Raw genomic sequence first — 25,172 nt, forward strand, 5'->3', positions numbered from 1 at the left:
ACTTTTGGCATATTCCCTTTAACGCTGGCTTATGATTATAAGGATCTGGGGGCAAACTCTCTGTCCATAACTAGGGGAGTGAATTAGTAAAGGGTAGTGGAGGCAATATCTATGTGGCAGTGGAACTAAAACCAGAAGTTAAAACAGTAGCATGGATAGAGCTTAAAAACATAGGACTGAATAAAGAATGTAAAGAATAAAATGCAGTACCCTGTATGTAAATATAAACCACACTCACAGAACATGGCATAATTTACAAAGACTCACACAAATTCAGCAACATATTAAACACATCAGCATGAGAACCTTCAGGGAGTAGTGGGATTGGTCCTGGGGAGCAGGGATGAAGGGGAAAATGAATCAATAAAACAAAAACTGAGCTCATGACAGTACACCATGCACTGAGAAATATGACTTATTCAACTCTTTCTGCACCTCGGGTCCAAAACAAACAATAAGGAAAAATAAAAGCGAAGGGTGGCCCCAGGAGATCTAAAGGGCCCCTACAGCCCTGCATAATTATTCTTGTTAGTCTCTCTTCTCTGTTAGCCTGATGATCTCTGAGAGTCAAGACTGTCTTCCTCATCTTTGAATCCTCAACTCCGTGCTCAGAAGCAGCTCTGTAAACGCTAACTTAGTGAAAAGCCCCATGATTCAGGCTGGAATGCTCTGAATTTTGGCCCCAGGGATGTGGCATTGAGATGGGCCTGTCCTGGAGACAGACAGGTGCCTTCTCCCATTGCCTCTGCCTGGAAAGGAGAAGGGAGTGGGAATCCAGAAAACCCTCCAAAAGCCAGAGCCTCCCCTGCTGGCTCCTCCACATGGCTCCCACCCCCACTTAGAGCTCCAAGTCTGCTCTCTGGCAGCCCTGGGTGATGGGCTCCGTGGGGCCCAGTCTGGGGCTGCGGGGGCCCCGGCTGCCCACCACCCTCTGCCAATGCTATATGAGCTCAGAATGGAGCCTCCGAGAGTGTGCCAGCCCCATCGCCCCCCACCTCCCAGCTGGACTGTCTCTGCCAGGCTCCCAGCTACGTGCCCTGATTATTCATGACAAGTGTGCAGAAGCCCAGAGCCCGGGAGAAGGAGCAGCTACTTGGCAGGGCAGGGGAGGGAACAGAGGGGCTGGGCCTTGGCCTGAGGACTGACTCAGCATCCTGGGGCCCGGGAGGGGCACGAGAGCCTCTTGGCGTCGGGCAAAACGCCAGCCTGGGCTGGGTCTCAAAAGGTCCAGGACAAACGACAGAATAACAGGACTGATAAAAATCCCTCCCATTTCTTGGGTACTCATGTTGTACCTAGCCCTGTGCTAACAACAGTTGACATGTGTGATCTCACTTTATCCTCACATCAAGTGTTGTTAGCCCGTTTTACAGTTTAGGAAACTGAGCGAAGGAACGCAGCTAGTCCATGGCCAAGAGCAATTCAACCCCAGGCTGACTCAACCTCTCTGGGCATCAGTTTCCCCACCCAGAGAGGGAGAGAGACTAGTGCCCGCCTTTCTCTATCCCACAAGAGCAAACAGCAGCTCTGGCAGCGGAGGGAGTCGGGCCAAGGGAGCGCTCCTACCTGAGCGGCCTGGCCAGGCGGCAGGTGAAGAAGTAGAGCAGGCCCAAGGCCAGCACCAGGAGGACGAGGCTGAGGACCGCCGTGACGGCCATGTCCAGGGCGGGGGACAGGAGTGCCATCTCGGGGGGGAAGAGGGCCCCAGGGAGCAGCCCCCACACACTGCACACGCTCCGTCACACGAGCCTTGGACGCTTGCCCCAAAGCCTTGGGTCAGTGGCCGTGACCCGGCTCTGTCCCCCGGGGTTAATCTCTTAAGGATTAGCCCAGGAGGGATGGAATGGGAGGGGGGACAGCCCACGAAGCTCCCCTCCCCCAGCCCAGTCCTTCCCCACCTGATGCTTGTTCATACAACTTCATTCATTCGTTCTTCATCCCAAACATTTACTGAGCACCTGCTGTGTACCCAACTCCCTTCTAGGTACTAAGGACTCAGGGGGGAACAGGATGGGCACGGTCTCTGTCCTCTCGGAGACTCCTGACCGGCCAGGGTGAAAAAGCACCTACTGTGTGCCAGCTGTTGTGCCGGACGCCTTGTGGGACAAAAGCAGAGAAGGAAAGGAGCCCCTGGCTGGGGCCACAGTTGGTTTTCCCAGCAGCAGCAGCGGCTGCTCCAAAACATTTACAAGCCCTGGAAGCTGAGTCTGCCCTGAAGCAGCCAGAGGGGTGAACCCATGTCCAGAATAAGAGAAACTGTTCTTATTGAGCACCAACTGTGTGCCAGGCCCCATACGGGCGAGGTACTAGTGTCCCCATTTACAGATAAAGGAAACGGGAGCTCAGAGGTGCAGTGCTACAGTCGGGATTTGAACCCAGATCTGCCGGCCTCCACAGCCTGTAACCCCAACTCCCGCACTGCCTCGGAACTGGGATAGCACCAGCCCTGCAGGGTAGAAGGAGGCTTCAGTCAAGTCTCGGCCAGGTCTTGGCCCAAAGCCAGCAGTCACCCAAGAGTCAGCACACACAGGCTGGAGGTAGCTGAGCTGTCACCTGCCCAGAGGACCCCTTTCTGCTTCCAAAGTGCCTCTCCCCCGTATCCATCTCTTGAGTTCCAACAGCATCTCATGAAGTCAGGATGGTGGTTGTGGTTCCCATCTTACAGATTCAGAAACTGAGGCTCAGAGAAGTGAAGCCAGCTGTGTGCCTACGAGACCAGGCACTGTCTGATCATGCTTCCCGCCTCCTGGGACGCCTCAGATCGCATGGCACAAAGCATCCAAGGTCAGGGGAAGATGCTTTGACCCTCTCAGTGCCAAGGGAGGTCCCCTCTTCTTGATCCCAGAAAGGCCACTGAGCTCACCATGCAAACAGGAAAACCAGTCACATTACTCCACGAAACATTTTTCTTTCCCAATTTGCATCAGACCTTCACAACATCCTAGTGACACAAGGCAGAGTGGGGCTTATTAGCCCCCTTGACAGATGAGGAAACTGAGGTTTATTGGGGAAGTCATTCAGTCAAGCATCACACAGCCAGCAAGTCTGGTCCAAGCCCCAGCCCCATCACTTCCCCGCTGTGTGAGGGGCAGTCCCGCACCTCGGAGCCTGCTGCGTTACCCATCCACCATCCGCCTCCCATTCAGGAGAGCACCTGCGCTGTGCTGAGTGTGACATAGCTGACCTTATTTTAATCCTCTTAACCACCCTGAGAGCTAGATACATTTGTCACCCCTGCCAGGTGAGGGAAGAGAAGCCCGGGCGACCGTGGTGGAGATGACCCAGGGTCACCCAGATGGCAGGTGCTTAGCAAAGCCCTGCACAGCACTCCATGCAGGACCCCTCCAGGGCTCACCCCCACTCCAGGGTCTCTCCTCCACAGCTCACCCAGGGACCCTCCCCACCCACCCGCTCCTGGGCCCGGCACACCCTCCAAGGATCCTCCATCCACCAGCCCAATAAATCCATATGAGACCCAGGGAGTGTCACCTTGCGCTTCCTGGCAGTACACGGCAGGGCCAGAGGGGCGGTTATTGGTCCTTAGGGAGCCCCCAGTCTAGAGTGCACAGTCCCGGACTGTCAGGGCGGGGGAGGGTCCTTTGAGCAGGTTTCCCCAAAGGTACCACACCACAAAAATCACTTGGGGTAATTGTAGAAAAAGTCCTATTCCTAAATGGTTACCCAGGGAGGGGTATAGACTGGGAAGTGCATGTGGGAACTATCTGAGGCGATGGGAATGTTCTTTACAGTGATCTGGGAGGCAGTTAAAAGTCTGTATATAAGTAAAAATTCATCCAGGGCCTAATAACCCCCAGCCTGCCTGTATTGCTAGGTGTTATGAGGATCTGATGAGATTTGAATTAAGGGAGTGTTGGAAAAGAAAAAGGTTTAATATAATGGTGGGACTGTATTCAAATTTAAAAAGAGATTAAAGAGACGTTAACAACTCAAAAAAATAAATTCTTAGCACCCCCATCCCAGACCTCCTCAGTCAGAACCTCCTAGGGCGGGGCCTGGCAAGTTATTCTGCAAGCAGATTAGTTCCAGAAACATTGCCTTAGAGATTATCCCATTGCCCAGATGGGAAGACTGAGGCCCAAAGAAGAGGAAAGACCTGCCCAGGTCGCCCAGCTCCTACTCCCAAGAGACACACACAGGGAACAATCAGAAGCAGCCCGGAGCCAGCATCCTCTGGGCTGTCAGCTGGGCCTTCTTGGCTCTTTCAAGGAGCTTGGGCTGAGTGCTGAGTACTCGCTGTACTCCTGGTGGGCGTGGGCAGTGGGATGGGGGCTGGCAGCCTCCTGCAACACTGAACTGGGCTGCAGCAGCTGCCCAGGAACGTTTTGGCTGCAGGGTCAGAGAGAGGAGACACGAAATCCTTCTCTCAGCCAAGCCCAGCGTCTCTGGCAGGGCTTGCTGGCCGTGACCTTATCCATTCACTGACGGAAGTTATTTATGGCTGCCATGAAGCAGCCTCTGGGTGAAGGGCCTGGGAAGGGATGTGTTGTGGTCAGAGTGGGCTGCAGGTCAGACGCAAGGAGGGACCTCCCCAGAGGGCAGTGGGCCAGGTGCTGGGGAGAGAGCAAGGCTCAGAGCTCCAGCCGCTGACAGCACCCCATCTCGGCAGAAAACAGACGTGGGAGTGCCCAGGGAGGCCTGGAGTCAGCCCCGCCTGCTGCCAAGCGATTGCGTCTTTAGGGCTCTGAGGAGATGAGCCATTGCCAGCACCTCCAGCCTCAACACCTCTGCACACTGCATTCCCTGGCCTGGAATGCTCCCTGCTGTCCACCAGACGAAGTCCTCCCACCATCCTTCCCCCTCGACCTCAGCTCTGCTGGGCTGCCCTGCACCTCCACCCCAGCCCAGGCCCCTCCCCGAGCTCCCAGAACCCCAGCGGCTCAAGACCTTAGAGAACTATTGGTTGTCGCCTCCCTACCGTGGCGTGAGCTCCTGGAGAGCAGGCATGGAGCTCCGCTGAGGGCAGCAGCCCCACGGCTGGCAGAGCCTGCGCACGGCCGGCCGGGTAGGCAGGGAATGTTGGTAGGTGGGTAGAAGGGTGCCAGTCAATGATGAGCGGCCAGAGGGGCAGCCCAGCAGCAGTAGGGGCAGGCCCCAGAGCAGGCCGCCAGGTTCAGATCCTGCCTCTGAACCTCTCGAGCTGGGTAGCCCAGGGCCAGTGACCCCACCCCACCTTGCCTCAGGCTCCTCATCCTCAAAGTGAGAGACGAAGAGAAGCCACAGGGTGTTGTAAGGATTATGTGAGTTAACACGTGGAAAGACTCAAAACAGAGCCTAGGACATGGGAAGTGTTCAATGAGTGTCGGCAGCACTACGATTACAGGGCAGGGGAGGACGGACTGATGGACAAAGGATGGGCAAGTGGGGCAGATGAGGGGCTGGAGCTGAGAATGGACAGATCCTTCTCTGCCCACTCGGCCAGGCAGCCATTTACCCCGGGCTCCCTCACAGAACTGCTCACCTGGAAGGCCCCATGAGGTCTTTCTAGCTCTAAGACTCTAGAAACCAAAACCTCACCTGCCTGCTGTGTACCCCACTTGTGTGTGTGTGTGAGGGGGGTGTTTACTTAAGGGGTGGAGGTCCCAGTTCTTATAGTCAAGGGGCTCCATGTTTCCTGAGAGGACCAGATCTGTCTCTGTCTCTCTCTCCCTCTCACACACACACACACACACACACACACACACACACACACAAGTGGGAAGAAACAACCCACCAGGCAGTCTGACACTTTCTTTCCCTCTCGAAGGAGAGAGAGAGAAAACACCCAGGGTCAGCCCGGAAGGTTCCATGGAGGGTGTGAGAAGAGGGCCAGGCTGGAAGGATGGCAGGGTTGAGATGAACAGAGAGAGACGGCGCTCTCACCAGGAGGACCCGAATGTGCAAAGGCCAGGGAGTGGGAATACAGTATCTAGAGGTCAGGGAGAAAGGCAGGAGCTGACAGCTGGTGACAGAGGACAGAAAGGCAGCCTGGACCGACCACAAAGGGCTTTGCTCCCTGAGCTGGGCCTGGTCAAGAGCAGGCCCTTTGCCTGCCCCGTCTCGCTTACCTGCCTCATCGCCAGCCCACTTTACTGGTGAGGACGTCGAAGCCTGGACAGTCGGCCCCTTGCCCAAGGCCACACAGCACAGCAGGACCCCCTGAGGGTCTGCATATCGGAACCAAAGATTCCCTGGGGCTCCCTGGGCACCTTGATGCCACAAACCAGCTCTCGAGGCAGAGGACTGAAGCAGTCAAGGTTCAGCTGGTGGCAGGAGAGGGTGGGGGAGGGAGATGGCAGGGCCCAGGGACACTGTGCCTGAGGCCCAGGGTGGCTGGCATGTCCAGGCAGAGGCGAGTCAGCGACGGCTGCTCTATGGGCACACAGGCTTCCACCATCCCACGGAGAGGACATGTTCTGTCCCAGGCCACCTGGCTCTGGGCCAAGCCTGGAAGCTGAGTGGGGTGGGGCGCATGTACTGTGGGTCTCTGAGGCGTCTGCCCCCTGTACCCACTCAGCACTCCTGCAGCAGAAGCCCCTCCGGTACCGGCAGACACGGCCGTCCCATCCTTGCTCTTGCAATCGACAACAAGGAAGGCACAGAGAGGGTACCCAACCTCCCCAGGGTCACACAACATATCAGTGGCAGGGATAGGTCTCCCCATTAACCAGCTAAGGATTTAGGGGGCTTTTACTGGAAGCACAGTGCAGTCTGCAAGGCATAGTGTAGATGCCAATGTCTCGAAATTCTGGGCATTAATGACTTGTGCCAACTGAAGAAAACATTTCAAACTGTGACTATTCTAGAAAAATCCTTTTTTTACACACTTTTTCTTTTTTTTTATTTTGAGGAAGATCAGCCGTGAGCTGACATCCGTGCCAATCCTCCTCTTTTTGCTGAGAAAGACCGGCTCTGAGCTAACATCTATTGCCAATCCTCCTCCTTTTTTTTTTTCCCCTTTTTCTCCCCAAAGCCCCAGTAGATAGTTATATGTCATAGTTGCACAACCTTCTAGTTGCTGTATGTGGGACGCCGCCTCAGCATGGCCGGACAAGTGGTGCGTCGGTGTGGATCCGGGATCCAAACCCGGGCCGCCAGTAGTGGAGCACGCACATTTAACCACTAAGCCGTGGGGCGGCCCCTCTCCCTTTTTCATTGTATTCTTTATAATAGCCCTTACTATGTGCCTAAGGCATTGTTTTAAATACTTAGCTATATTAACTCATTTAATCTCCACAACAACCTATGAGGTAGGCACTATTATTATCCCCATTTTACAAAAACAGAAGCTCAAAGAGGTTAAGTAGTTTGCCCAAAGTCACACAGCCAGTAAGTGACTGAACCAGAATTCAACGTTACTTGTGGATGTCTCTGTCCCCCAGGGGCCAAGTGTAAACTTTTTCAAAAGCAGCAGGCAAGACTGGAAACGAACCACCTTGTCCTCTCTGCAATAGGTACATCACATATTTGTAGAGGAGTGGATTATATGCAGCGACTATTTGACTCCTGCTGACTACATACTCTTCCCGAATGGCATTTCATGGTATGTGCATCACAGCCCGAGGGGGGGCTTCCCTTTTCCCCACTTTACAGAAGAGAGGCGAGGTGACTTACCCGAGGTCACGCAGCATGCGAGTGTCCAAGAGTCACCTCTAAGACTGACTGAGGCCATCTCTCTGGTCTCTGCACGACACCTGTGGCCTGCCCTGCAGCGGGGACCACCTGAGACTTGCAGGGGGGAGGGGAGGATCTCAGGCTCGAGACCTGGCTCCACCCCTGGCCAGGCCAGTGACCCTGGACACCTCCTTTCTCCCCCACAGTCCCCTACTTCAGCTGGTCCTCCCATGGGACACTGGACCACCATGGCTGTTCCCACTCCCTGCCCCCATGCCGCACAGGCCCTGGCAGGCCCTCCCCGCCATCCCCCCGCCGAGGAGAGGAAGTCTCCATCCACAGGCCCCACACGGGCCCTGTAAGAGGAGGCCGAGCCTGCTCTGGACTGTGGGGAACGGGTCGTGAACTTGTAACTGCTGGGCGGCGGCCAACACAGGCAGCATCCCTGGTGGCATGTGCAGGGGGCTCGCGACCGCCCAGCTCCAGTCAGAGCGGGAAGGACTCCGATGTTCCCAGAGATAGCACTCGCCGCAGCTGGGCCCGCGACAGCAGTGTTCCTCACATTCCCAGAGAAGCTTCCAGCTGCGGAGGCTCCTGGCCGCTAGTGCATTTGATCTTCAGGGTGACCCTGGGACGCAGCAGGGCAGGGACGACATCCCGACCCCAGACAGGAAACCTGGGTGTGCGGAGGTGAGGGGCCCACCCAAGAGGGTACAGCTCGGCAGAGCCCCCACTGCTTACTGGCTTCATGACCTTGGGCATGTCCCTCCACCCTCCTGGGCCTCAGTTTCCTCACCTGTGCAATGGGGGTAATCAGCGAGTGCCTACACCACAGGGCTATCGTAAGAAGGAGAATTCAATCAACAATGAGACGCAGGCCCAGGGCTTGGCGGGTATTACACACTCAATAAATGTTAGCTAGAAGAAGCAGTGATAACAAGGGTGCCAGGCACTGTTCTAAGTGCTTTACACATATTCATTCATCGAATCCTCACAACACTATGTGGGAGGAGCTATCATTGCTCCCTGCAGAGAGACGTTAAGTAACTTGGCCAAGGTCACACAGCTATTAACAGGCACTATGAAGAGGGAAAGGGAGAAACTCTTCATGGAGCACCTCCTAGGTGCTGGGAGATTTTGTTCAGCCTCTGAGAACCCAGTGAGGCGGGAATTATCAGCTCCGGGTCAGAAGACAAAACAGAGGCTCAGAAAGTGGGAGGGAGGCGCAGGGTCACCCAGCAACCGCGTGGGAGAGCTGGGAGCGAGCCAGGCCTGGCTGGCTCCCGCTACAGTGTGCTTTCTCCTCCCATCCCCGTCATATGCCAGCTTCTGTCACTGACGGCAGACCCGATGCCTCGCCACCCAGGTACAGGGAGCCCGTGTCAGCGTGCCCCGTGACCCCACTCCGCCTGTGTGTGTGCGTGTGTGTGCTGGAGTCCTGGCACTGGGCACTGCACGACTCCCACCATGTGTGTGCCTGGCTGCTGCCCTGGGACCCGTCCTCACGTCAGGCTGCTCCCTCCGCCCCCGACCAGCTCCTCCTGAGTTTTCACGTGATCTCAGCCTCCTCGGTACCTCTCCTATCTGGATAGAGCACTCCCTCCATAAAGGGAGGGGCTTCGGTCCCACTGGCCCCTCCCTCCCAGGTCAGCCCCTCTGGTTTATAATTCTGCACAGAGAGGCCGACTACTCAAGGGCTGTTTCTTCATCTGTAAATCAGAGATAAATGCCATTCTGCCTCCAATATCGATTTCTCAGGAGGGAAAGAATTTTGCAAACTGTAATGTGCTGTACAGATGTTTCTATTGCTTTCCACTGCTCCCCGTCTAATGACTGTAGTGGATATTTGCTGTAATTTTTGGCCACCCAGAATCCATCCCCCCTTCCTAACAATACCACAAAGTCTCCTTGGGGAAGTGACCCTCCCCTTTCAGCCATGTGGTTTGGGTGACATTGATCTCACCCCCAGCAGCTCCGGGTGGGTCCTGATCAGCTGAAGCTGGAAGACTCTCCCCGCCTGGATGGTGTGTTGTAAGGGTGTGAGGCAATGGGGAGGGCACTATGTGGAGCCTAAAGATGAAGCAACCCCTTAGAAGGTAGAATAGAGAAGCGCAGAGAATCTGAGTCTTTGGTGACATTGCTTAAGCCCTTGATGCAGCCACGCCTGAAGCCTATCTCTGAACATACTGGTTACATGAGCCAATGAATTCCCCTTATTGTTTGCCTTGGACTTTCTGTTACTTGGAACACAGAGCCTAACCTCAGAACTCCTGTTCAGCCAGTTTTTCTCAGCCCCTTACACTGTAAGCAACCATATCATGTTATACTCAGCCAGCTGTTTCTACCAAAGGAAAATCTTGCAAACTAGCTAAAGATGGGTCAATAAGTTTCAAGTGCATGGTAAAACAAGAGTCCAACTGAATACAAATTAGGTTTTCCTCTTGGAATCCATAAACTTGTAGAACTGTAGGAGGTCCTCGGGTGGGATTTGGCTAACAGCCCTACTCTGTGCAGGACTTGGACCCTCCCCTTCCAACGGCTGTTGTCAGTTGAGTTTAACAACTCCTTCACCACCAGGTTCCAAGCACCTACTGTGTGCCTGGCCCTGTGTTAGGAGCTGCAGGTACAAGCTCTGCCTTCTAGGCCCTCCAGTCTAGTGACGACTGGTCATAATACACTTTTTTATTGGGTTTTACACAAAAGCCCTAGGAGGTCGGTGTTCGGGGGAATACTGCTACACCCATTTCACAGAGGAGGAAACAGAGACTCGGAGAGGCGAAGTGACTGGTCCAAGATCCCCCTGCTAATGAGGCACAGGGCCAGGCATGCCCCTGGATTTGCCTGGCTCCAAGCCCAGGGCTTTTCTCCTAGCCTTTGGATGGCAGGGGTGGCACTGGGGCTGTCATTTCTTTGAGGTAGTTTGTTCCACTTAGGGGCAATCAGAGTGGTTTAAAAAGCTAAAGAAAACAAGAAAGCCAAGTATCATGGGCTTCCTATTTGCCTGAGGGCCTTGGCTCCTTGAGAAGCCCCAGTGCCCAGGCCCATCCAGCCCTACTCTCCTACAGGGCTCACCTCCTGCAGGCTGTGGTCAGAGACAGACCAGGGGGGACCCTGAAATCCAGGCCCCAAATGCTTCCATGGGCAGCCCTTGGCACCCCGAGTGAGCTGTTCTGGCCTCTTGTGCCTCTGCCCTCCATCTCTAAGGTCCAGCTGACACTGACAACACCCCCAATGCACTAGGGCCTTCCCTATATGTTATTCAACCAATATTCTTTCGATGGTTGTTTATTGAACTCCTACTATATGCCAGGGGCTGTTCTAGGTGCTGAACAAAACAGCCCAGTCCCTGCTGGTGGGGCGAGCAGACAGCAAGAAAAGAAGTAAAATCAACAGGATGCCAGGTGGTGGTCAGTGCGACGGAGAAGCAGAAGGCAGAGAGGGGTCTGGGGAGAAGAGGGGTTGTTTGCGGTTTAAAATAGGCCAGAGAAAGTCTCACCAAGAAAGCACCTCCCTGTAGCCTTGCAGCAATCCCAAGCAGCCAAGAATGTGATTCCCACATTGCGGGGAAGGAGACAGGCTTCAGGATTAAGTCTCCAGTGCACGCATGCCAGCCTAACCAGCCGTGAACCTGAGATTCTCGCACAGGGCTGCCCGGCTCCCACACGCCCTCTCCCCTAACTCTACCAAGTGGTACCAGGAACCCTTTTGCAGATGAGGAAACTGAAGCTCTGAGAGGTGAAGCCACACACCCAGCGGGGCCACCCTCGGGAACAGCCTCTTGGCCAGGCCGGCATCTGCTTCCACAGACCTCGCTCCAGCTTCAGCTCGGGGCTTGCTGAAACTCAATCCTCCTCTCCGCTGACTCCGTGTCCTCCAAGATTCCCCCTCCCTTTCCCAGAGCCCCTTTGGCTCTCTATCCCAGGTCATATGAGCCCCTAATTGTCCAACTCATTCTTGTTCTGCCTCCTCAATGAACTTCTGGCCCATCACGAAACCCGCATTTGCATGAAACCTACAAAAGGCATCCTGTGCACGGCCAAGGGCGGGCGGGCAGCTGGAATACACGCGTAAGCGGCTGGGAGAGCTTCTCATCGAGCTTTCCCAACGGGATTTGTTCGGTAATCCCCAAAACCCCAGTCTAATCTTTCTGAACACCGCAGCGTAAAGACCTTGGCCACGGGGAGGTGGACATGGGGTTACGTCCTGGCCATGCAGCTTTGAAAGTGACTTTATGTCTGGAGCTGCAGGTTCCTTATCTGTACAACAGGGTTAGTCATCTCCATCTCGAAAGGTCGTCGTAAAGATAAAATGCGATGGAGAGTATCTGTTAAGAGATAAAATTCAACAGTGTATTTAGAAATCACTGAAGCAGAACCCGGCAGACAAACATCAAGAATCTGTTGAACTGAATGGAGAAGTCTGTATAATGGTGAACCACCACCACCAGCAGGGCAACAGCTGCACTCATTGTGCTCCTGCACTCTGAGGTAGGCACTCTCAGTATCATCCCCATTTTACGGAAGAGGAAGAAAGCACAGAGAGGTGAAGTAACTTGCCAACAGTTACACAGCAGGCAAGTGGCAGAGCTGGGATTATGAAACGAAACTGTCCAACTCCAAAGTACAAGCTGTTAACCATTATGCCAGGTTAGTAAACTGAGGTTTCGTGAATTGAAATAACTGCTCATTGAAACACAGCGATTAAGAGCTGACCTAGCAGGGGATCCTGGGCAGTCCCATTCCAGAACCTTCTTTCTTAACCACTGCACTAGCATGTCACTGCTGAAAGGGACTCTAGAAATAATCTAACCCAACACTCTCATTTTTTCCCAGCAGGAGCCTGAGGTCCAGAGAGGTAGTGTGACCTGCCCAAAGTCACACAGCCAGTTAGTTGAAGAATCAGGACAAGAACCTTGGCCTCTAACTCCAGAACCCCATGCCATCACTGAGTATCACACTGACCATGAGGGGCAGTCAGGGAAGGAGTCTGGCACATGCACCAGAATGTTTCCAGCAGAAGTGCCAGGGAAGGCTCTAAGCAGAGGCAACAGCCCATGCAAAGGCCCAGAGGCCATGAAGGTCTTTTTTGGAGAATAGAAAGCTGTTGAGTGCAGGCAAAGGTTGGGGTAGGGACGGCTGATGGGGCTGGTTTTTCATACTGAATATTTCCATGTAGTTCTTTTAATTACCAACACTTCCTTATTCTGTTTTATGTTACTAGTAACTTTCCTTATTTCTTTTGCATGTTTCTAATGCTTATTTAAAATTCCTGGTCCATCTGTTCTAATGTTGCTGACTCCGTTGCTATCTCTAGTCAGTCTGCCCTTTTTCTTTTGAGGTCATCGTGCTCCGGCTGGTGGAGGTTGGGGGGTGTGGACACCTTAAAACTAACAGCGAGGGAAGACATACGGCTCCTGGACCCTCTTCCTCAAATCAACCCCAGAGTAACAACAGAGCAAAACATCACTAAGTCTAAGAAATTATGGAGAGAATAGAACCTCCTGGGGAGATGGAAGGGGGTTTTCAACTGGTGTGTGTGGGGTGGGAGGGGTGCTGCAGCCGGGAGGAGGGGCAGAGCCTTGCCTTCAGGGTGGTGGAGAATATTGTAGAAAAGGAAGCCAGGTCTGAGTTCTGCTCTTACCTATTTGCATCAAGCCTTCCCCAGCAGCCCCTGCCACAGGCCCGCCGCTCTGGAACAGCTGAGGCCTGCGCTCTCACTTGGACGTCGGCAGCCCAGGGAGATGGCACAGGTGTCTGCTGGAGCAAAATCAGACAGCGCAGCAGGCAACGTGGAATATGGCAGGAATCAAGAGGGAACCGAGGGGCCTCCACGGTTACTCCCCTATGCCTTCCCTTCCAGACCTCGCAGCTGGCGGATTCTGACCTGGGCAGACGGCCCCCTCCCCTGGCTGCTGTAAGTGAGGCCCAATCCTGTGGAGTTAGTCCCTTGGGGAGGGGAAGAGGCAGCACCAAACCCAGGGAGGAACCGTGCGTTTCTGGTGTCCGGGGGTCTCCACTCTGGGACAGTCACCTCCTTGGGGTCACTGGTGCCGACAGAGACAAGGATCAGGCTTAGATTCTTACCCCATTATGCAGCACCAGACAGAATGGCTGAACTCCCCCCAAGGAATGAGCTCACGGATTAAAGAACAGGGAATCCAAGGAGCACAATGGCTTCAAAAGAAAAACAAACAGATTCGAGATAGCACTAGAATCAGCCATATTCAACAGACGGACCAAAAATTTTCAATAAGCATTAGAAACACGCAAAAGAAATAAGGAAAGTTATTAGTGATACAAAGCAGAACAAGAAAGAATTAGAGGACCCAAGTGGAAATAGTTCATATTCTATATGAAAAATCAGTTGAAATAACAAACCTAATAGGTAGAATGAATTGTAGAAAGGACACAGCAGGTGAGGAATGAAACAGGAAACCAGGATGTCAGATGGAGGAACACTTCCAGGAGGAAGGTAGGAAGGATTAAGAACAGAAAATATGAAAGAAATGGTAAAAACATCCGAGTTAAAATATCAACCCCAATCTTACTCTATTAACTTGAAATGGATCATAAACCTAATTATAAAAGCCAGAACCATAAAGCTTCTAGAAGACAACATAAGAGGATATCTTTGTGGCTTTAGGGTAGGCAAGGAGTATTAATTTCATAAAAGAAAAAAAGTGCTAAATGGGATTTCATCAAAATTTAAAATTTCTGCTCATCAAAAGATACCATTAAGAAATTGAATAGACAAGACACATAATGGGAAAGAATATTCACTGTACATATAGCTGACAAAGGACTTGTATCCAATAAATAAAGAACCCCCAAAGTTGCCAATAAAATGATAAACACATACACACAAAATGGGCAAAAGACTCAGCTACTTCAAAAAAGAAAATATACAAATGACCAATAGTTCATGGAAAGGTGATCCACATCATTATTTATGAGATAAATGAAAATTAAACCCACTTCACACCCACCAGAATGACTAAAACCAAATCAAAATGACTTGCAAAATCAAACATTGGCAAGAATGAAGAAAAACCCAGAAGTTTCATATATTGCTCACGGGAGTGTAAAATAGGACAGTGACTTTGGGAAAGAGTTTGGGAGTTTTAAACATACACTTGATCTAGCAATTCCACTCCTAAGTCTTTGCTCAAAAGAAATGAAAATATATCTAGAAGATTCACACATAAGTGTTCATGGGAGCTTTATAATACTCCACAACTGGAAACAGTTTAAATGTTCAGTAAGATGAAGGAAGAGGGCCGGCCCCGTGGCTTAGCGGTTAAGTGCGCGCGCTCCACTACTGGCGGCCCGGGTTCGGATCCCGGGCGCCCACCGACGCACCGCTTCCCCAGCCATGCTGAGGCCGCGTCCCACATACAGCAACTAGAGGGATGTGCAACTATGACATACAACTATCTACTGGGGCTTTGGGGGAAAAAAAAAGGAGGCGGATTGGCAATAGATGTTAGCTCAGGGCCGGTCTTCCTCAGCAAAAAGAGGAGGATTAGCATGGATGTTAGCTCAGGGCTGATCTCCCTCACGCACACACAAAAAAAAACGATGAACGAATAAACAATGGTGGTATTGCAATACAATGGAAAACTACTCAGCAATAGAAAGGAATGAACTACAGACACAACAAATATAGATGAATCTCAAAAACCTTATGCTAAGAAGCTGGACATAGAAGAGGACAAACTGTATGATTCCATTTATATGAAACTCCAGAAAACACCAATCCAACCTATGGTGAAAGAAATTAGAATAATGATTGCCTTTGGGAGACAAAATGGACTGGAAAAGGATTTGAGGGAACTTGGGGGGGTATAGAAATTTTTTTTTTTATTATTCTCTTGTTTTGGGGTGATGGTTACAAGGTAACGTACATTTGCCAAAACACATTGACTTGAACACTTAAGATCTGTGCATTTTATTGTATGAAATTATGCACTGACAAAAAAACAGAGGGATGGAAGTGTAAGTGCCAACATCTAGATAACGGGAGTCCCAGGCGAGGAAAATAAATCAAGGGAAGAGATGGCGGAGTAAATAATGAAGACAACCTGAGAACTAAAGAAAGATGAAAGATCTCAATCTGAAAGGGCCCCAAATACACCAAACAGGACAGATAAGGAAACATGCCCACTTAGAAATATTATAGTGAATATCAAAAGATAATAAAAACATTTTAAAAGTTTACATAGAGAAAAACAGATCACTTACAAGGGAATAAGTATCAAAATGAATTGACCAAAGCAGCAGAGGGAAAGAATTTGAACTGAGAATTTTATATTCAGCTAAACTGTCATTCAAATGCTAAAGGCTAACAAAAATCACAACATTCAAGAGCTCAGGTTTGTACAAAAAGAGCCCCCACCAAAAAAATCCCACAATTTTGAAGTAACTACTTAAGTAATAGAAACAAATTCCACAGATGTTACTAAAGATAAGTTAAGGCTAAGCAAATAATTTAGTAAAGTTTAGTGTTTAAAACAATTCCCAGGGCCAGCCCCGTGGCTTAGCAGTTAAGTGTGTGCGCTGCGCTATTGGTGGCCGGTTCGCATCCCGAGTGCGCACTGATGCACCACTTCTCCGGCCATGCTGAGGCCGCGTCCCACATACAGCAACTAGAAGGATGTGCAGCTATGACATACAACTATCTACTGGGGCTTTGGGGAGAAAAAGGGAAAAAAAAAGGTGGAGGATTGGCAATAGATGTTAGCTTAGAGCCGGTCTTCCTCAGCAAAAAGAGGAGGATTGGCATGGATGTTAGCTCAGGGCTGATCTTCCTCAAAAAAAAAAATTCCCAGATCAAAGAAAAGAACAAGAAGCACATATATCTAAAATAACTCAGAACTAAATATCTAGATAATTTTAATGTGGTATCATGGGGGCTGAAGGGCATGTCGGTGAAGAATATGAAGGGGAAGAGGGAGACCAAGGGATATGGAAAATGCTAATCTTGTCTTTTGTAGGGAAATGCTATAGCTAACCTTTTTTTTTTTTCTTGGTGAGGAAGATCAGCCCTGAGCTAACATCTGCCAATCCTCCTCTTTTCGCCGAGGAAGACCAGCCCTGGGCTAACATCCATGCCCATCTTCCTCCAGTTTATACGGGACGCCACCGCAGCATGGCTTAACAAGCAGTGCGTCGGTGCGCGCCCGGGATCCAAACCCCGGGCCGCAGCAGCGGAGCTCGCGCACTTAACCGCTACGCCACGGGGCCGGCCCCTAACCATTTTTTTTAAAGTAATAAAACATTAAAATGAAACAGAAAAAGCAATATACATTTTAAATAAATGGTTTTCATAGTCCACATTCTCCAACCATGGTATAATTAAGTTAGAAGCTATGTTTTTAAAAGGACAAACAATTCCCCATACACTTAGAGATTTAAAACATCCCTAAATAACTCATGGATCAAACAAAAGACAAGGTAGAAATGTAAAATTACTTAGAACTAAATGATAATAAAAACACTATATATCAAAAATTGTGGAGTGCAGTAAAGAAAGGCTAAAAGTGAATGAGCTAAGTGTCCAACTTAGGAAGTTAGAAAAAATAGAGACCCAAAGAAAGTAAAAGGAGACTATAAAGAGCAGAAAGCAACAAAACAGAAAAGAAAGATCCAATTGAGAAGATCAAAGCCACAAGTTGGTCCTTTAAAAAAGTCAACAAACTTGAGGCCAGATTAATTAAAAAAAATAAAAAGAGAGAGAGAAAGAAAGAAGACATTATTACAGAAAAGAGGAATGCAATAAGAAAATGCTTTAAGCAATCTTTACACCAATAAATTTGAAAATGTAGATTAAATGTATACATTCCAAAAAATATAACTTACCACAACTGACTCAAGAAGAAACAAAGAACCTGAATAAAAAAATTGAAACAGTAGTTAAAATCTTTCCACAAAGACAACAACAGGTCGAGGTGATTTTATAGGTGAGTTCTATCGGACTTCAAGAAGTAAATTATCTCAATTTTACCCAAACTTTTCCAGAGAACAGTAAAAAAGATTACCATCTAATTCTGAGGCCATTGTAATTGCAGTATGAAAGCCAGAAAAGTACAATATAAAAAATGAAAACTAAAGGCTCATTTTATTCATGAAAGTTGATATAATAATTCTAAACAAGATATTATCAGAGCATAACCAAATATATACATAATGAACAAATTAAGTTTATCCTAGAATGCAAAGATGGTTTGATATTATAAAAAATATGTATGTAATTAACTACATTAACAAATTAAAGAAGAAAAACAATATAATCATCTCAAGAGACTTTTTGAAAGCATTTAATACAATTTAACACAAGTTATTTTTAAAAAGCTCTCGATAAGTTACGAATACAAGAGAGCTTTCTTAACCTGAAAAAACAAATTTATGAAAAATCTACAATACATACATCCTAAACGGGGAAACATTAGAACATTCCTCTCTTAAATAAAAAACAAGGCAGAGATACCTAGTACCACCATTTTTATTTAAGATTGTACTGACAGTGTATTAAGATAAGGACTGACAGTCCTAGACAGTGTATTAAGATAAGAAAAAAGGTTAAAAGCACAAAAATTTAAAAATACAAAAGAAAACTATCATTATTTGTAACTGATTGTCTACGTAGAATCTACAGACAAATAATTGAAAATATAGTTTAGCAAGTTAGCTTGATAAGATCAAATGCAAAAAAGCCAATTGCATTTCTATACATTAGCAACAAACAACTGGAAAACATTAGAAAAAATGAGTATCCAATGGGAAAAAAATTGAATTGGATCCCTACCTTACACTATACACAAAATCAGCTGCCCATGGATCAAGGCCTTAAACGTGGAAAACAAAACTTGGAAACATTTAGTAGAAACTGTAGGTGAATAGCTTTCTGACCTTAGAGTAAGGCACACTTTCTTAAACAAGACCCAAAAAGCACTAACTATTAAATAAAAGATTGCTAAATTAGCCTATATTAAATTTTAGAATTTCAATTTCCAAACATGATTAGACTCAGGAATATAAAGAACTATTACAAATCGGTAAGAAAAGGACAAATAGAAAAATGGGCAAAAGACATTCTCAGAAGAGGACTCACACACACACTCAGACACATTTTTTCAAGCTCATGGGTAATCAGGGGATCACAAATCAAATCTACAATGAAAAACTATTATACTTATTTGGTTGGAAAAAATTAAGAAGTCTGACAACACCGTGTGTTATAGAACAACAGGACTTATATATTACTGGTGGGAGTGTAAACTGGTACAACCATTTTGGAAAATGGTCTGCTCTTATCTCATAATATTAAACAAATTTTCATATACCCTATGACCCAATGATTCCACTCCTAGGTATATATGAAGAGAAAATTCCTATATGCATACATTAGGAAGCATGTACATGATATTCATGGATGCATTTTCCACACTAGTAAAAACCTGAAAATAACTGAATTGCCATTAACAATAAATTTAATAAGTAAAAATTGTGGAACAGTTACCCAGTGGAATATTATACAGCAGTAAAGAAAAAAGGAAGAATTACAGTTACATGCAACAATAAGGATGAATCTCAGCAATATAAAGTTGAGTGAAAAATGCAGGTCCCAGAAGATTATAGAAAGCCTGAGACCCTTTCATATAGTTAAATATATATATATATGACATACACATATATGATTTTAAATACTAATCAAAAAAAGGCAAAGGGAATGAGAAACTCCAGACATATATATGACAAACACATCTATATGTGACAATATACTAATAAAAAATATTAATCAAAATCAAAATTAAAAAATAATCATCCAAAAAGGCAAAGGAATAAGAAACCCAAGGGCCGGCCCCGTGGCTTAGCGGTTGAGTGCGCGCGCTCCGCTGCTGGCGGCCCGGGTTCGGGTCCCGGGCGAGCACCGACGCACCGCTTCTCCGGCCATGCTGGGGCCGCGTCCCACATACAGCGGCTAGAATGGATGTGCAACTACGACATACAACTATCTACTGGGGCTTTGGGGGAAAAATAAATAAATAAAATCTTTAAAAAAAAAAAAGAAACCCAAGATTCAGCACAGTGGTTACCCCCTGTGAAGGGAGGAGAGTGGAGAGGGATGGAGGAGGCTGGAGGAAGATGTAAATTGCTATCAATATTCTAGTCCTGGTATTGGATGATGGTTCAGAGGTATTCAAAATCTATTTTTAATAATAAAATAGACAAGGTGGCCATATGGATCAATGAGAGTGCTGGAAACAAGGATCCTGATTAAGCCATTGAAAGATCCCAGGGATCACAAATAACCTAAATAAAAACAAAAATGCTCAGTCATTATTTGCATTTTGCCAAGCTCGACATGCATCCTATCTCATTGAATCCTCAAACGTCTTACGAGCTAGAAACCATTACTGTCCCCATTTTATGAGTAAATCGAGGTTCGGTCACTTGGCCAGGGTCAATCATATGGAACCCAGGTCTGAATGACCCGTAACCAGGCCCTGGTATCTCTCTGGACCTCACCTGCCTTCTGAGGTGAGGAGGAGGTGAGGTATGTAACTAAGCAAGGTATGTAACTTTACTGGCAAACAGTAAGTGCTTAATAAATGTCCGCCTTAATTCAGAGGGGCTGTGTGGGCACATCAGAGAGAAACTGGTTGGTGGCTAGGGGACCTCGATCCAGTCCCCCCGCCTCCCTTTGTGACTTTGGGAGAGACACCTCTCTCTGGGCCTCAGCCACCCCATCTGTACCTGGAGAAGGCTGGAGAGGCAAGCCCCAAAGGTCATTCCTGCTCAAACTGTTTTTAAAGGGCCATCCACCAAACGGGAGGCCAGTTAACCCCTTACTTCTCCCAGCAGGCCCCTGCTCATTCTTCCAGAGCAGGTTGGACGTCTGCAAGCCCCAGGTCCTGCCCACCTTTCTGACATTACCTCCTGACTCCTGCCCCTCGTTGCTCAGACCTTCTGTGCCCCACTTTCTTTCCTTAGGGTTTCCGCACTGGCTGTTCCCCTGCCTGGAACACTCTTCCCCCCCGTCTTTGCTTGGCTCACTTCTCATTCTTCAGCTCAAAAGCGCTCCTCTGCGTCCTTCCCTGCCCACGCGGGGTGAAGAAGCCCCCACCGCACCCCAGGCCCTCGTTACTTCACAATCCTGTTTCTTTTCTTCAGAGCGCTCATCACAAGCTGAAATTAATTGAATTACTTTGCGGTGTGTCTCTTGCACTACAGAGGAACTCTGGAGGAAGGACTTTGTGTTGCTCACTGCTGAGTCCCCAGCACCTGGAACCACACCTGCCTATAGAAGATGCTCAGTAAATATTTGTTGGACACACGCACAGAAAAAAGAGTGAACCCGCCTCCTCCGGAAATCCTTTGTGGTCATTCTGCCTGATGCTTCGTTAGGTGGCTCCTCCGGTCTCATGACCCCTGTGCTTTGCCTTGATCCTATACCTCTTGGGACTCTCTCTGAGTCTGTTTACACGACCGTCTCCCCACAGACTGGATTGTCTTTGAAGGTAAAAACTTTGCACCAGATTCACCTGTGAATTCCACCGCCTAGCCCTGGGCCTAGCAGGCAGGTGGGCTAAGGAAATGTTTGTTGGATGAATGAATGAATGTTCTCCTCCACCCATCTTTCCCCTTCCCGACTCTGCTTCCTCCCTTCCTCCCCCTGACAGGTGCCAAGAAGCCGGCACCCAGGTGAGCTGACGAGAAGGCCACTCCAGAAAGAATTTCCTGAAACAGGAATTTCCTGAAATTTCCTCCACCAGGAGGCACTCCAGACAGTACAGGGACAAAGCCCAACACCAGCATCGCCTGTCACAGGAATCGTCTGGGGCCTGGCTCGGCAAAGCCACCAGGATAGGCGTTTTCCCCTATTTCCCCCTGGATGACCCGATGAGGAAGTTGGCAGGCCTGCCTCGGAGCCCCAGCTAGAGGCTTTGCACAGCTGAGCTCTGCCTGGCCAGGGGCCAGTTGGGAAACACTCGATTATTCAAATCATGTAGCTACCCAGGAGGAAAGGATCCCCTTCCTCTGAAAAGGGGAAGTGGGGCAGGCAGGCCAGCCCAGCGATTTGGGTGTTGAAGGAGGAAATTTCAAAGCAAACTTCTCACACAAGCCAGTGCTCTGAGATTTCTCATCCCAGGAAGACATCAGAAGCCTGAGATAAAAACCCAGGAGGGTCAGGACCGGGGCCAGAGCCCTAGATTGAGCAGGACCTTCAGCCAGACTAATTGCTCTGGCCTCCCCCTGACCCTGGTCCTGGAGACACCAGGACTGCCCCGCTGTGACCCCCTCCCCCAGCCCTTCCTTCCCCCAGGAATCACACAGGGGAGAAAAAAACTCTGCACTCCTCAGCCCAGGGGGCCGGGGAGTGTCACGTAGTCTATCCTGCCTTCACCTCCTCCCCGTGTCTGGCTCCAGAAGAAGCATCAGGTTCAAGAAGAGTTTACACATCTGGCCTGCAGAGGTTTATCTAATATTTATTAAGTGATTACGGGCCCACACTCTGGAGCCAGGCTGCCCACGTTCAAATTCTGGCTTAACCACTTATGAGCTGTGTGACCTTGGGCAAGTCCCTTCCCTTCTCTGTGCTTCTATTCTTCACCTGAGAAAACAGGGATTAGAGTGCATACCCTGGGGAAAGTTAAGAGGCCCAAAGGAGGGTGTGTGAAATATTTACTGAGCAGGGATACATAGGGATTCATTGAACGACAACTCTTATTATTGTATTAAACAAATTAAGGTTGTTTGGAGCCAGGCCTGGATCTCTGGACCAGACATCCCCAAGACAGACACATCCTCCCTCACCAGAGCCAAAATCAGTCTGCTCAGCAGACTGGGTGGCAGAGGGGAAAGACCCCAGGCTCTGGGTTCAAATCCCTGCTCCACCACCCACCAGCTCTGTGACCTTGGGCAAGTTACTTAACCACATTGAGCCTCATTTCTGCCTCTGTGTACTACAGACCACAGCAGGACCTCCCTCCCAGCTGTCGTGGACCTTCCCCATCTGGAGGGGTGCTAGTCCCTGTTGCTGTCAGCTGTGGGCAGTGCCAGGAACTTAGGCAGCTGACAAATGCCAGGGTTGCCCCAGGCAGGGATGAGGTAACAGGTTGGTTTCACTTCCTGGAAACCTCCAGCTGGGCCCAGCCTCAGGATATGATGTGCAAGTATTCATTCATTCACCAAATATGTATTAAATGTGTACTATGCACCAGGAAGCGTGTAACATAGATTCAGCAAATGATGGCCGTTACTATTATTATTTAAGAAATTAAGGTTGTTGGGCACTGAAGGTACATCTGTGAACAAAATGGACAAAAAGACTGGTCAGAGCTATGACATCAGGAAACCCACACCTACAGAGACACTGGCTTGTTGTGCTGCCAATCGATAACAAACTATTCATGAGCTGGTGTCATCGGTGGAGAGATGAATACACGAATGGAGGTGTGAGAAGGGCAGCCGGGCTCAGCCTGGGGTGGCTCAGGTGTCAAACCCAGCGGGACAGCCTTCACAGGTTTCCGCAGGGTAACCAAGCCCACTGGGCTGTGGAAACCCCTGCCAAGTGTGACAGCCTTTCACTAACTCAAGGACATTAAACACTTCCTGAATGCAGGCACCCGGTCAGACGCTAGAATTCGCGAACAATGCAGATAGGGGTCCTGCCCTCCAGGAACTCATACTCAGAGCCAGACATTACGTGGACGATCAGATTACAAAGGGCTCAAAATTTCTGAGCGAGATCCAGAAAAGCAGCCATGATGCCAAGTGGTAACACAGCCAGGGAGGGGCTGCAGGGAGGTGACAGCAGGAGCAAAGGCAAAGAGGTGAGAGGCTAGGGGACGAATTTGGGGAAGGACCATGAGCCTGGGATCCTGACTTGATTCTGAAGACTGGTTTTACCATCGATTTGACTTCAGCCTCAGTTTCCCCTTTTGCAAAATGAAGATAATACTTCATTGGACTGTTTTAAAGATTCAATGAGTTCATGAATAAGAAAGGGCTTTAAAAACTGGAAAGTATGATAGCAGCCTGGAAAGTGAGGTTAGGAGTAGTCAAATGACTCATCCAGGATGCGTGGCTGATTGAAACATGAACTAGGATTGGTCCATCTGGGACGGGGGCAAACCCAACCCCACCTCAGCTGCAAAACTCCGGAGTTCCCATCTCCTGCCCTAGGCTCCCCTTGGCCATCTGTTCAGCAAGACCTGGGGACACTGAATTCCCTAGGGCAGGGATTACCACTCCTTCGCTGTGCGATCCCAGGCCCAATTGCCTAACCTGCAAAAACGGAGAGGCGTTTGTGTGCTCCTCCCACGTGCGTGTACGTGGAAGGCTCTGCATGTGGAAGAACACGGCCCACAGGCAAAGGAGTGTCACAGTCATGAATGAGAGATGACGAGGGTAAGCTGAGGAAGAGCAAGGGCAGAGTCTGGTAGTCCCCACCTGAGCGGGGAGGGGAGCCGGCTTCAGGGCCGGACAGATGCAAATTCAACTCTCAGCGGCTCCACTGGTTCACCAGCTGCGGGAACTCAGGTGTATTACTTCACCTCTGAGTCACTTCCCTCACTAGAAAAATGGGCTGTCACTGGGAGTAAACGCGTGAATGCGTATAAAATATGTAGTAGAGTGGCCTGGTGTATAATAAATATTCAGTAACTGTTAATAACTCTTATTACTACTGTTACTACTACTCTTGATCCTGTTAAAGAGAGCGGGGGAAGGGGTGAGCCTAATTCTCCAGGACAATCTGAAACCAGCCTCTTCTTTCTCACTCTTATTTTAAGCCTGGGTTGCGACCAGCCCCAGAAACCAGTGCCCCCCTTGAGGACCGAACATGGGCACAGCTGTGTGCCCCATGGAAGGGCCCCAGCCCATACCAGAAGTGAGTTCTGGCACGGTCTAGCTCTGGGTTTCTTCTGCTTTCCCAGACAAGGAGAAAAAGACTGAGGAGCGTGGTGACACTGACCGGGCGTGACCCTGGGCCTGTCCCTTCTCCACCCACACCCACACAATGACTAAATCTATTATGGTTCTGAGATGTCCTTCAGTCTTGTGTGCCAGCTCTAATTAGTTGATAATGGCTGCCTTTAGAAGGAACTGCATTTAGAAGGAACCTGAGGTTTAGAAGGAAAAAGAGCAGCGGCTGATTAGTGATGTCTGACACGGGTGTAGGATAGGAGAGTGGCAGTGTGCATGCCAACTATTTGCCAAATCTGAACTAGAAAAGTCATAAAGCCTTGCCTCCCTCAATCCATGCCATGGTTGTCAGGCAGGGTAGCTGAAAGCCAAAAGAGGAAAAGGCACTTGCCTGAGGTCACATAGCTTGAAATGTGGGATTGGCCTGGGATTCAAACCCAGGCCCCTCTGGGTTTCTGAGGATGCCTCCTGCTAGGACTACCATTTCCTTTTTCTTGACTAGAAGAGGTGATGTCTGGGCTGAGTCTCACTGTCTGGGAGAACAGGCAGTAAGGGCTGGCCCAGCCTCACGCAGTCATTCAGATGAGATTTGAGGCCCCCTTCCATGGCCTCACAGCACCTAGCCCAGAAATT

General features: G+C 49.3%; 1 protein-coding gene across 6 annotated transcripts in view; it reads right to left on the bottom strand.

The window, feature by feature from the left end:
• The window catches only part of ALPL (alkaline phosphatase, biomineralization associated), a 53,689-nt gene that overhangs the window by 23,904 nt on the left and 4,613 nt on the right, over nt 1-25,172 (bottom strand). Inside the window, exons 2-3 of one of the 6 annotated variants that reach the window (XM_087446632.1) lie at nt 17,469-17,497; nt 13,695-13,784 (exon numbers count right to left, since the gene is read on the bottom strand). The exons of 1 other annotated variant lie outside the window; for it this stretch is intronic. The gene's annotated coding sequence lies outside the window, so the exon portion shown is untranslated. Of the gene's footprint in view, nt 1-7,611; nt 7,634-13,251; nt 13,339-13,694; nt 13,785-17,468; nt 17,498-18,414; nt 18,789-25,172 lie in introns of those variants that run through there. 4 more of the 6 variants (XM_087446634.1, XM_087446631.1, XM_087446633.1 and 1 more) reach the window with 4 other exon arrangements.

Source organism: Ceratotherium simum, chromosome 22 (genome assembly GCF_057802395.1).
Source record: "Ceratotherium simum simum isolate JZ-2026a chromosome 22, ASM5780239v1, whole genome shotgun sequence".
Classification (NCBI taxonomy): Eukaryota; Metazoa; Chordata; class Mammalia; order Perissodactyla; family Rhinocerotidae; genus Ceratotherium; species Ceratotherium simum.